At 37.9% G+C, this 13,461-nt stretch overlaps 1 protein-coding gene and 1 gene segment (V, D, J or C); one reads left to right on the top strand and one right to left on the bottom strand.

Annotated features, from left to right (window-relative positions):
• The window catches only part of LOC114687105 (immunoglobulin lambda-1 light chain-like), an 826,243-nt gene that overhangs the window by 129,019 nt on the left and 683,763 nt on the right, over positions 1-13,461 (top strand). The window lies entirely within an intron of this gene.
• The window catches only part of LOC119088814, a 622,476-nt gene that overhangs the window by 214,146 nt on the left and 394,869 nt on the right, over positions 1-13,461 (bottom strand).

The raw sequence follows: 13,461 nt of genomic DNA, 5'->3' as shown, positions 1-13,461 counted from the left end.
ACACAGTACACAAAGAGATAGGACAGAAAAACAACTCCTTACAGCATATTGTGCCTATAATAATAAATATACAGAACAAAGAATCTCTAAAAGCCAAAAGACCCTGGAACAATGTACTTCAAAATCTTAAATATCATGATACCTACCTAGGTCACTGTACACAGAAAAACTGTGTGCCACAGTAGAAAGAGAAAGTAATACTCCCTATGATGCAAACACACTAATAGAATTCATATCCACCCAACAAGCCTTATAAAAGATACTAAAAGTAGAAACTTCAAACTGAAGAATTCAATAAGCATAGCCAGGAGACTATAGAAAGAAAACAAATGAAATTATAATTATTGAAATACAAAATAGTATTAAGAACACAAAGGCCAAATAATCATCAATCAACATATATCTTTCTAACCTTCAAGGATAGGCAACACCTTAAAATGAGAGAATGGAAAATTATTATAAGCTAATGTGACCAGGAAGCATGGAGTTATCATTATCTTAGTGTCCAATAAAAGAGATTTTCCACTAAAAGTAATCAGAAAAAATATGACAAAAAGCATGAGATTGGATGGAAGGACATGAACTGAATCCAACTTATTATCAGTGGCTGAAATCAATACGCTACTTTCTCCAAAAGACAAATAATCTAGATAAAAATAAATAGAGAAACATCAGAATTAAACGATCCCATACACCAAATGTACCAAATAGATATCTAGAGAATATTCTACCCAAACAAGAAATATACAATATACTCATCAGTCTATAGAAATGTTTATAATATAGATCATTCCCTGTGATGGAAAACAAGTCTTAACAAGTTCAGAAAACTTGAAGTAATTCTGTATTCTGCCTGACCACAGTGCAACAAAACTTAAAATTGAGAGCAAAGAATTATCCATTAATTTCAGAAGTCTGTGTGGGGCAAACAGCATATTACTGAATGTTGAAAGGGTCAAGGAAGAAATTTAAGAGAGGAAAAATAATACTGGATTTAAATCAAAATGAAAATACAACACAACAAAATCTCTTGAATAAATTAAAAACAGTCCTAAGAAGGAAATTTATGCCTCTAAATGCCTATATTAAAATTAGAAAACATAGAAATCAATGACTTATTGTGGAAATTTAATGATTTGTAGAAGACAAGAATAAGCCAAAGCACAATCTGGTACAAAGAAAGAAATAATAGAAAAGGACACAAATTATAAATAATAAACACAGGAAGCAATACAAAGAATCAACAAGTCTAAGAGCTGAACTTTGAGAAGAAAACCAATATTGGCAAACCCTTAGTTCAATTAAACAAAAGAAAGGGATAACCTCTGTTACCAGAATTATAGGTGGCAGAAAATTATTATAAGGGCCATAAAAGGAATTTGGATAAAATTTTAAAACCTATTAGAATAGAGAATCAAAATGAAATGGATGGATTTCCAGACTCATTTGTAGCTGAAAGTATTCCTGTGTCTTGCCTGGCCCACAGTCAGGGCAAATCTCTCTTATCAGCCAGTCCTGCAAGTAAACACACAGAGGCTTATATTAATTAAAATTGCTCTACCATTAGCTCAGGTTTCCTACTGACTAGCTTTTACACTTAAACTCAGCCCATTTTTGTTAATCTATATGTTGCCACATTTTACATGGCTCTACCTGTGTGCCATTACATGATTCTCCCTGGACAGTGGGCTGGTGTCTCCTGACTCAGCCTTCCTCTTCCCAAAATTCTCATTGTCTGCTTATCCTGCCTATTCTTGCTGCTTGACTACTGACCAGTCAGTGTTTTATTAAACCAGTGTACAAAATCTTTATTCCACAGCATTTTTCCTTTTCTGCTTAATTAAAAAGGAAAGTTTAAATTTAACACAGTAAAATTATATATAACAAAACAGTTATCAAGCAAGAATTATAGTTACAATATCTAGTCTACTTATGTTTGGTAAATTTAAACAAAATATTTTATTTATCCTGTATTTGTGAGTCTAAGGTTTTATATCTAACTTATCTTTTATCATAACAAAGGAAAATTATAACTACCTATTCTTTAATTATATTAAAGACCTCAGAAGCATACAATATTACCTAAATAAACAGGAAGAACATTGTAAGACCTTCCAAAAATCTAGAATGAAAGAGACAGCTGCCTGTCTGGGCAGTCATCCAAAGTTCCTCTGTAATGTTGGGGCATCTAGCTTCAGTCTATAGGTCTAGAGTCTCTCAGTTACTTCTTTCGGTGTCCTGTAGAATGTCTGGCAGTTTCTTCTGTGAAGCAGGAACCTGATGGACCATCTCACCTTGCATAGTTCAGTATCACCTTCCTATGGGTCCTGCATGTCCAGTTTATACAACATATTATCAAGCAGCTGACGCAGGGGCACTTTTTTACCCAGTGGCTAACTTTTGCCACAAAGAAAGCAAACTCCATAATGAGCTTTTTTTTTTTTAATGCTCATTATCTTTTCTGAAGTAGACTGGTGTTGTCAGGAGCAGACATGTCTCAATGTTCAAAAAGTCAAAGTTTTTAAAACACTTTAAATGCCATTTTCTGCAGGTCTTTGAAGTGTTTGAAAATTACCTACCTAATTGAATTATATCTATGTAAAACTAGAAAATTTAACATGACTGTAAGTTTGACTATCATAGAAGACTAATTATTAATCTGTATTTCTTAATTATCCATTACAATTTAAGTGAGCTGCACAAGCATAATACCTTAAACAAGAGTAGAAATACACATACAGTAAAACAAAATTAACTTTAAATTTGTATCAATAATCTAAAAATCTATACCAATGTAAAACATTTTAAACAAGCTGCTCTTTAAAAGTAGGTTCAACAATCCACCCTTTTATCCTATCATATCTATATCCTATATTTTCATATCATATCCCCCTTTCTTCTTTTAGAAGAGATTGACTATAACCAATAACAATTTGTAACCAACAACCTAAATGAAGGCAAACATCCATGATTCATTTATTGGGAATGTAAGCATAATGTTCTAGGCTACTTCCTGTTGATAGGAGGTGCTGATAGTCTTATTGGGATCCTGAGAAAATTCAAGATAATGATCAAGTCCTGGGAAGACTAGCTATAACCTTTGTTGATAGGTACCATCTGTTAAGGTTCAGGAGGTCTGGCTTGGTCAAATCTGATCCTTCTTAATCTGGAACAAATCCATAGGTTCTCATCTTCTGTGAAAACAAAACCAGAATCTCTTTTCCAAAGCAACATATCCATAGACACAAATTTTGAAATCAAGATATCTTTAAAATACAAATATTGGTTTAACTGAGCATTCTTTGCAATCAAATGTCTTTTTGTAATTAAAAATCCCAAAGACAATATAATCCAGACTCTCTGTGTGATATCCATCTTGATGTGGCTTGTTTTTTATATTACCCTTACTGTCTCTTTAAAGACTTTCTTTTTTAAAACTTTCTATTTCTTTATGTAACTGTCTAGCCTACTTTCCTCTTTCTTTCAGGCCTACATACATTTTTACATATATTATAAACTGTTTAAAGTCCTATTTCTTCTGAATCTGTCTTGTTTTGAATCTATAATCCTTCTCTGACCAGGAGAGACTTTAAACTGCTAAACTGCATGGCTATTACGCAAAGTGCCAGCTTTGGTTGCTGACTCTGCCCATTTCAGCTTTTCAACATGGCGGAGTTAATTCACCTCCAGCTCTGGGCCATGTCTACATCAACTCTCAGAAAGCAGTGGGTCCATGTCTCCATTAAAGCAGTGTGTAGCCCAGAAACATCTTTTTCCACAACACAGTGCACTGTACAGCTCACAGATGCCACTGTATACAGTGGCAGGAACCTGCCATGCTGCACTCAAGCCCATATGCCATGAACCTACCACACTGTAGCTCAAGCCTACATGACGCAACGTCTCAGTATCACAGTTTTCCTGAGAGACACAACTAGGAAGCTACTCTTGGCTCCATTTAAGAACCCCCTTTTTTTTTTTTAAAGCTTTCTCAGGTTTTGGGTGGAAATTCTTGCCCCATGTCCCGGCGCCATTTGTGTGGAAATTTAAGCTTAGAAGAGATCAACAGCTTAGACTCATAACAGATAAGGAGAATCAAAAGTAGTGAAAAACCTTCTGACAAAATTTTAAAAAGAACAAGCCCAGATAAATTTACAGCAGAATCCTACCAGACTATCAAATAAGAGGTACAATCATATTCATCAGATTATTTTTTAAAGCATAAGGAACACTCTAAACTGCTTCTATGATACCATTGTAATACTCATACCAAACCCAGGTAAAGACATTACATCAACAACAAAAATCTTTTTATAAATAAAAAGAAAATGGCAGGTTAATATATCCCTGATAAATAAATCCTCAATAAAAATACTTACAAACAAATATAGGCTTACATTAGAAAGATCATACACCATTACCAAGTTTTCTTTAATCAGATAGTTGCAAAAGTGGTTCAGTATACATGAGTCAGCAAATGTCTTACATCAAATGGACTTAAAAACAAAGACTATATGATCATCTCAACAGATTCAGAAAAGATCCTTGACAAAATCCAACATGCTTTCATTTTAAAAGTCCTAGGGAGAGCAGGACTTGAGAAAACTCCTTTCTATCCCTTCAGCGCTCTCCCACTCCTTTTCAAATTTATGATCCTTTTCTTTTATTTATTATGGTTATATTATAGATAAACGCAAAATAATAAATACATTCCACAGAGTTCATTTACTGTTGCATATATATTTATGGGTGACAACTTTGAATTGGATAATCTATCAAAGGCCTGATCCCCAGAGAAGATTGATTCTTCCTCTCTCAGTATCCATAATTGCCTGTAGCTCTTCCTCAAGAGACTTCCTCTATCCATGTTAACTTGTTTTGTCATTGTTCTAGTTTTGATTAGGTGACTATATTTCTTAAGTTTTGTAAGTTATAACTTCCTTGTCACATATAAAAGACACTATTTTAGAGCAGATGGTCTGGTCCTCTGGCTTTTACCATCATCCTGCCCTTTCTTTCAGGATATTCTCTGAATCTTAATTATAGGAGTGTGTTGTGAATATGTCAGCTGGGGCTGGGTAATCGTGGTCAGCTGTTCCCTCCATTTTGACCAGTTGTATATTTCTGTAATAGCCTCTGCTGCGAAAACAAGCTGTTTTGAGGAGATCTAAGTACTACATATGTCAGTGGATATAAGGATAATTATTAAGAATGTAATTAGAAACTATACTGGTTTACAAAAGTGTCAATGGTGTTCTTTTCTTTGATCCATAACCTCATCAGCCATGGGTAATTGACTAGGTTTTAAGTACTAAGCATGCATTCTCTCCTATTGAGTGGGCCTTCCATCCAATTAGATGACTGTTGGTTGCTTCCAAGTCTTGACATTCTGGTTATTACTGTAGGTTGTAGGTAGTTCAGCTGTGTAGGACTATTGATTGTTTGTCTCCATTGGTAGTTTGTACAGCATCTTTGGAAACTGTAACTACCAGTCCTCAGGGAGGAGCATTCCAGGTGAGTTCCTGATGATTCACCATGTCCCATGTCTGAAGTATGTGGTGCCTTTAGCAATAAAGTCTTCCCATCAACTTCTGGGAGATCATTAAGAACAATGGCAATAGCCTACTTTGTTTTTGAAGTCTCCTGGATTCATCTATCCAACAACTTTAAAGGTTTTCTATTCTTAACACTGTTTTTTATTAGATAATCTATGACTTTGGGGAGCATTATCACCCCAAGTTGTGAGGCTTCATTTAAATTTTACATGCCTTGTGTTATTTATCCCTCCTCCATTTTCTCCCTTGTATTATCTTTCCCTACCTCCTCCCCAGGTGAAGTCTCCCCCATCTGTTTTTCCAATTTCTATCTTCATTGCACCTGTGCCATATCATTCCCCTCTCCATAGCTCATTATCCCTTCCTCCTCAGTCCATTTAGACTTTCCTGTTTTCTGTGGTAAGTCTATGTCATATACTGATATCCACAGATTCAGAGCTGGAATCCTCAGATCAGAGAGGCCATTTGTTATTTGTCTTTCTACGTCTGAGTTACCTCACTCCATATAATATTTTGTAGTTCCACCAATTTACTTGCAAATGTCATAGTAAGTAAAATACTTATTCATGAACTTTTCATATATGAAATAAAAAAATCTATATTGAATCTTTAAAGGGAATAAGCTATATGAGAAACTTAAAAAAATTTCAGGGCTGAAAATATGGCTTAGAAAGTAAACATGCTTGGTGTCTGACTCTGATGACCTTGTTTAACTCTTGGTAGAAGGAGAATTCACTCCTATAAGATTGCCTCTGACATCCACACATGTGCTTGCTCATATGTACATCCACATACATACACACACAAACACATAAATAATTGAAAATGTAGTTTTAAAATGCATTTCAATTTAATTATAGCTCTACATTAGTAATGTACTTAACCTACTCAAAATAAAATGCTATCTGAAGTAAAAATAAAGCTTTAATCAGCTCAACTATTTTCCTGTAACCCCAGTGCTTGGTAGAAAGAAGAAGTTCCTGGGACTATTGGCCAAGATGAGTAGCCAAATTAGTGAGCTCAGGATTTAGGGTAATGCTCTGTGGTAGAGAGATTGGAGGAAAATCGTATGCATTCATTCCTGGACACAACACGCACACACATGTCTGTGCATGAACACATAGATACACATACAAAAAATGTGAATTAATGATATTACCCACCCACACACTGGCTCTGTTGCACAAAGCAGTACAAAGTACAGACCACATAGGAAAGTTAATAAAACATAGGTATAAACAGGTATCTTTTCTTCACCAAGACTCCAGGATCTAGATACATATGAGAGAAGTGAGGGTAAGTAAGAAACAAATATTGGAACACAATGGAATCATGGTTTGAAGGGAATTAAGGCAAATTCACAAACACAAGTCTCCTTTTTTCTTAAGTGTGGAACTTAGTAGGGAAAAGTAGCCATGAAATCAAGATGGGGATTTTTAGTGGTATGGAAGAAGAAGAGGGCAAAAGAAGAACATAAGAGCAGAAATATTGTGAACAGATATGATCAAAGTGCCCTTATACACAGGAGAAACACATTATTTTGTACTGTTAATGTATTCTAATAAATATTATCAATGAACATTAAAATAAGATTAAGAAATGGGACTTTCAAGATGGAAGTGGATACAGAATTTGACCTTATACACCATCAGGCAGCTCTGGCATCAAGATGTTTTCTGATAGATTATCAGACACTCTGTGTCTGTGGCCTCCAGTCTGCACAGCTCAGATTTGTCCTTTAGACCTTACTGCAGTATTAAGTATTAAATATTTCATTTTAAAAAAGATACTGTTGTAGTTGTCTTCCTTGACCTTTGATATATAATGTTTTAATGTTTAAAATCTTTGGAATTTTAATTTCATACCTGGTACTGTAATATAATCCTGGTCAAATGTCTATAACTGGGATTAGAAGGGATCATGAGCTCTAGATTAAATCCTGCTATTGTTATGTTGTTAAGTGACCAGTTGTCAAACTCCTTCTCAAATATGGGTGCTTATACCCACAGACACAATTTCAGTCAAGAAGTCTCTTTTTGTGGTTGGCAGCAGTCAATGAAGAGGCACATAACTGTTCATAGTGTTGACAATAATAGACTGAATGCTTGTGCCTAAATAAAACATGTTTATCAATACCCTCCCCAACAAGGCTCAGAAAACAATTGGGTAGGAGTGGAAAGAATGTAAGAGCCAAGAATAGGAGAGAATTCTATGAAATCATTTATTCTACATATGACATGATATCAAAGTCATAAACTCATGGTGGCTATGGTTATGTACACAAGGTCTTCACAGACAAAGACAACAAAAATCCTAGTAATATTGGGATATATGATCTCCATGTCTCATCCCATACTTGTAGAGTTTAAATAACCTAGTTCTAAATGACAAATGTGTTGAAGAAGAAATTTTGTGTGATAATTGTTTATTATCCACACAAGATCTGTGGACCATTTAATGAAACCCAATATTGTGCATGAGAAACCACCTCTCAAGCTGCTATTCAAAAAAGTTTAAGATATGCTCCAATACAATATAGGCTATTGCTGTTGCCCTTAACTCTTTCAGTATTTGAAGAGAAGGTCCTGTTGCTGGAAACATCACACATTTCTGACCCAGGATTTGAAGAGGTTTAACAGGAACTCACCAGGAAACCTATTCCATAATCTGTGTCTTGCAAGCTGCCAAGGGAGAGGAACAAATAGTATACCTAATCCATAAATAAGCCTGTGAACCAGAACAATTATAAGATTGGTAAAATGCCAAAGTGGTGAAATAGTGGTACTTTTCAGGTAAACAACCACTCTCAATTTGGACATAAGGCAAGCTCAATAGAATTGAAGTCATGCCAGGTTCTGTAAACCTAGCCAAAAGCCCATGCAAAATGAGGTCATGTACCCAAGAAAAGAACCTGCTTCTCTAGGTAGCCATTCAGCCTAGTATTAGGTTTCCTCAGGCCAGAGCACCCATGGAAATGGATTCTCACTTCAAAATTCATGCAGCTTGCAGGCTCTTTTCTCTCTTATTATATTGTTGATTCTTTGGGCTGTTTTTAGTTTTAATTTGTCAGTTACACATGCAACAGCTGTAATTTTCCTTGGAAATTTTGTTGTTTCTCAAATATTTTCTCCTATGTTTCACCAAGAGGGGGCGGCTAGTGCTTCTCAAATCTCTTATCTGGAAATATTAACTACCACTCCTAATCCTGGGAACTTTTCTGACTCAATAAAGACAATTAGGTACATATGACAAAACAACACGAAACAATAGCCATGTCTCACAGTTCTTGGAGGGAGAGTAAGGCATGCATACACAGAATAGGGGGAAAGTCTCAGGAATACACATAGTGCCAACTGTAGAGTAAGCTCCTGGACATCAAGTGTATAGAATCATTGTTAGAATCTGGAATGCTCTAAGAAAAAATATGCAAAGAAAATTTGGGATGGAGAGATCCATCTTTACCATACACAGGAGCTTATATTGGTGGAAAATTATGGTATAGTGGGATGGAAAAAGAGTGCCTTATCAAAGACTGCCTTTTATAGAGAGATTGCAACATGCGATACTCTTGTGAAAAGAGAATTGTATAAAAACATATCTTGCAGACATGAGAGAATTGGTGGGTTTGAATATTTTTGTTATTAAAGCATTGTACCTGTGTCTATTATTTTTTAACTTTATAACAATGCGATGATATTGTGTCCCCCAATATATTGTGCACCCTAATAAACTTATCTGGGATCAGAGAACAGAACAGCCACTAGACAGAAAACAGTGGCACACACACCTTTAATCCTATCACTAGGGAGGCAGAGATCCATCCTGATCTGTGTGAGTTCAAGGCCACACTGGAAACAGCCAGGCATGGTGACAAACACCTTTAATCTCAGGAAGTGATGGCAGGAAGCAGAAAGGTATATAAGGTGTGAGGACCAGGAATTAGGCTGGCTAACCTTTTAGGCTTTTAGCAGCAGTTCAGCTGAGATCCATTTGAGTGAGGACTCAGAGGCTTCCAGTTTGAGGAAACAAAATCAGCCGAGGAATTGGCGAGGTGAGGTTAGCTATGGCTTGTTCTGTTTCTCTTATCTTTCAGCATTCACCCTAGTACCTGGCTCCAGCAATTTCATTTATAAGACTGTTTAGCAATTCATCTTACATAACCACAAGTAGCTGCCAGCTGATGTAAGTGTTATAAGAGCAGGATGTGTCTGGCTTGATATTTAGTCAAGCTTGAAAAAGTGGTAAACTCTAGGTCTAGAATAAGGTTAAGTAGGGGGTGGGAAAATGTATTTGGGGAAGCATAAAAGAGAACAATGGAGGCTTTTATAATGAGTTAGTATGTATTTCTTAAAATGTTTTATATTCCTTAAAAGTAAAAAATAGGAGTGAATAATAAAGCTGGCCATGTAAGCCTGGTTAAAAAAAACTATGTTAAAGTAGAAATAAAGATGGCTTGCGCTATTAGAGGCCACTTGAGTGTAATCCACCAGGGGGTCAGACTCTTCTCTTGAGCTATTTAGACCCACCTGAGTGCAATCCACCTGGTGTTTAGACTTTTTTCTTGTGCTGACACCTCTTCCCCATCCCCAGCACCAGAACCTGAGCTGAGGCTGGACCCCGGAATACTTCTGCCAGCTTCCTAAACAAGTATAATTTCCACATTCTAAAGATACATCGTTATACCCATAAATAGTAGCTCATACCCCTCCTCTAAGAAGTGTCTTTTTACAGCAGATGAGATTGTTCCTGGTCAAGACATAGGGAATAAGTGACTGTGGGATACCCAGCCACAATTGGAACACCTAAAATACAATGCTAACCCATATATTTCATAGAATATGGTAGAAGAAAGGACAGGAAGATTGTAAGAGCCATCTACACATGACAGGGAAGCTCTACCCATGAAATCCCAACAATATGGCTGCCTGAAGAAGACCTGCATAATGATAGCACAAATAAGACAATGTAGATGACAGAAATTTCAGAAGCCCACTGAATTTGAAGAGCTAAAGGCAGTTATGGATACTGAGGGGGCTAGAAATAATTTTCTTCAAGGTTAAACTCCCTGATAGGCTATCCAATTCAAACTTGTCATTCCTGGTTGCATGTATACAAGGGTAACACAAGATTGACTCAACAGGTTTTTATGTACATCCTCCCTCTCTTCAACCAAACTCCAGGATCTTGGCCAAATTCTTGGCCTTAAATCTCTATATCTGCTTCTCTCAGTCACTGGATGTAGGTTCCATGATGACAATTAGGGTAGATACCAGCTTGAGTGCAGGGGAGGGCTAGTTCAAGCACCCTCTCCACCATTACTATGAGTCTTAGATGAGGACAACCTTATGAGTTAGATTAAATGCTTTTACTGTCTGTCAAAGAGGTAGAGCTCTGGAGTATCTACATCATTGCCTCTAGACCTCAGAGTGTCTGTTTCCTTTTTCTCACCATATGAATCATTTGGAGTTGCTCATACCAGCCTCTAACACAAGTTCACACATCTTGTCAGGACCCTGAACATGTAAGGTACTACAGTGAAGAAAATGAGCTACCATACCATTTCTCTGGGCTTATTAACCTTATAGTTGGTTTAGAGACAGTACTGCCACAGTAGAAGAGGGCATAAGCGTCCTGTAACTCCCATGTTCAACAGAGAGAAAAGAAACAACAGTACAGAAATACCAGCAAGAGGCAAGCCTGAGTGCCTAACACAGCAAACATCCAACTGTCCATGGGTTTTCTACTTCAAGTCTGGGCTCAGTTCCAGAGACACAACTGCAGGTTACATTGGACTCATCACAACAGCCAGGAGATAAGGGAGGACAGGAGTGATTTGTGTGAGACACGATCTCAGCCATTCAGCCACTGTGTTTTACTTTTATCTCTATGTCTTGACACCTCAATTCACAACAGTGTCCAAGGCATGGATTAGGGACACATGTGCCACCTTCTGGATATGGAGATCTGGTGTCTGTTCTATGTGTCTCTTGCCTTTGCTTCTTCTGTTTGCATCCTGTGAAGTGCCATATCCATTGTCAACTAAAAACTGGGTTCCTGCTTTTGAAAGTCATGTGCTGAACACATATGGAGGGCACTCATGTATTGAACATAGGTGTGGTATCTGAGAAGATACAATATCCAGGAAACCCCTGGAAGCTCTTTCTTCTTTGAGAATCCAAGGACAACAGCTCAAAAGAAGTGTGGTAGTAACAGACCTTATCTGACAAAATAGGAGGTTTCTGGTTTCATGAAAAGAGCAGTCAAGACAGGGGTAGAAATTGCCGGCTGTCCTAAGAAGAATATGTCCTAATGACAGTAACAGGTACAGTGTTGATGACATCGGGGCACATTATCAATGGCAGAAAGTTGACCCATTAGCACTGAGGTGACAGTGGTTCCTGATTTGGCTAAATCAGTACAAGGTCTTGCCTGGGTTTAAAGTCATTCATGTTTTTGCAGACTGGTGAGGGTTTGGAAGAGACTTTGCGGAGACTGATGGACCCATTGGAATTTCAGTACTGTGGAGAGATGGGATGTTTTTAGTTTCCAGGGCTAATTACTTTATCCTGGGTTAGTGTTAGCCTTCTGGAACAGCCACTCCTTGTTCCACTCTGTATGTGAACTAAAACCTCATGATAATGAATTGAAACCTCTTAGGAGCTGTTAACTTAGCAGAACACTAGTTTTTGCCTATCTAAGAGCTAATGATGGCAACAGATGGCATCTCAGACCTGCAGAATTGCTCCCCCATCTCGTTGTACCTGACTCTCCTGTGTACCCACCAGTGTATTTTTAAGTTGCCTTGATTGATGACTTTACATGTTCAGTGAAACTATAAAAATCCTGTAAAAATGTTTCCACACTGGAACATGTGAAGTTCCTCTACGATTCATGAATTAAAACAAAGCACCAGAAAAGGACATTTAGAGAAGCTCACAGGATTATCATTGCCACAACCCCCTCGAACAGTGTGACTATGTCCTCTAAGCATGCCAGTGTGGGTACACCTGGTAGAATCAGACAGGATTCCCAGCCCCTCCCTGCCAGGCTGTCAACTGATTGGGTCTGTGGTAAATTGAAAGAGAAGTTCCTGTTCTGATGCCCCTGCACCAGCAGAGGGTGGCAGAGCTACAGCAAAGACCTACCAGGGAACTCTGGAGAGGGTAGCCCTGGAGGTCAGCAGAGGAAGTCAGTAGAGTTCATTCTGTCCTCTGAGCTGTAGTGTTTATATTGGGTCAGACTTATAGGACCAAAGGATACTGGAAGGGTTATTGGGAACATCTAAAAAACACATTGGGGAAACCTGGTCCCAGGTACTGCCCTGGGCAAATTCCCACAGCACTGGGGGTGTCTGGGGAGACCACCCAGTACTCTAGATGACAGTGTGAGAGGAAGAGTTCCCTGGGACTGTGCTCTTTGTCAAAGATGGCTGTTTCTTGTGCCTATTCTCCAGGGAGCCCAGATGTGACTTGTCTTCTCCTGAGCATTTCTAGAAATCTTCCGTACTCCTCAGTTTCTTCTTGTTCATCTCCAGACATCTGATGTCAGGATGCAGCACCTGTGCCCACATATTATCAGATCAGGGAGGGGCATTGTGTGTTTGTTCCTGGATGAGGCTCTTTAGAATCTGGAGACTAGTGTGGACTCTCACATACTTCAGGTCACAGCTCTGGTGACAGGGCTTTCCTTGGGTCTGACCCAGCTGCTTTCCAGTTGGAGGACTTCTGTGCACTGTAGCTCTAAGAGCGTCCAGGGAGAAGTGAGGGACTGAAGGGTACTTGCCATATAGATCTGATGAACTACCATCACAGTGTGGGCCTTAAACCAGCTCATGTTAAACAGTGACACAAAATTGACAAGAATGAATTCCTCATGATAGTTGCAACTCTGCTGTGGGAACAGAGAC

This window comes from Peromyscus leucopus, chromosome 12, assembly GCF_004664715.2.
Source record: "Peromyscus leucopus breed LL Stock chromosome 12, UCI_PerLeu_2.1, whole genome shotgun sequence".
Classification (NCBI taxonomy): domain Eukaryota; kingdom Metazoa; phylum Chordata; class Mammalia; order Rodentia; family Cricetidae; genus Peromyscus; species Peromyscus leucopus.
This window is presented reverse-complemented; position numbering and strand designations above follow the sequence as displayed.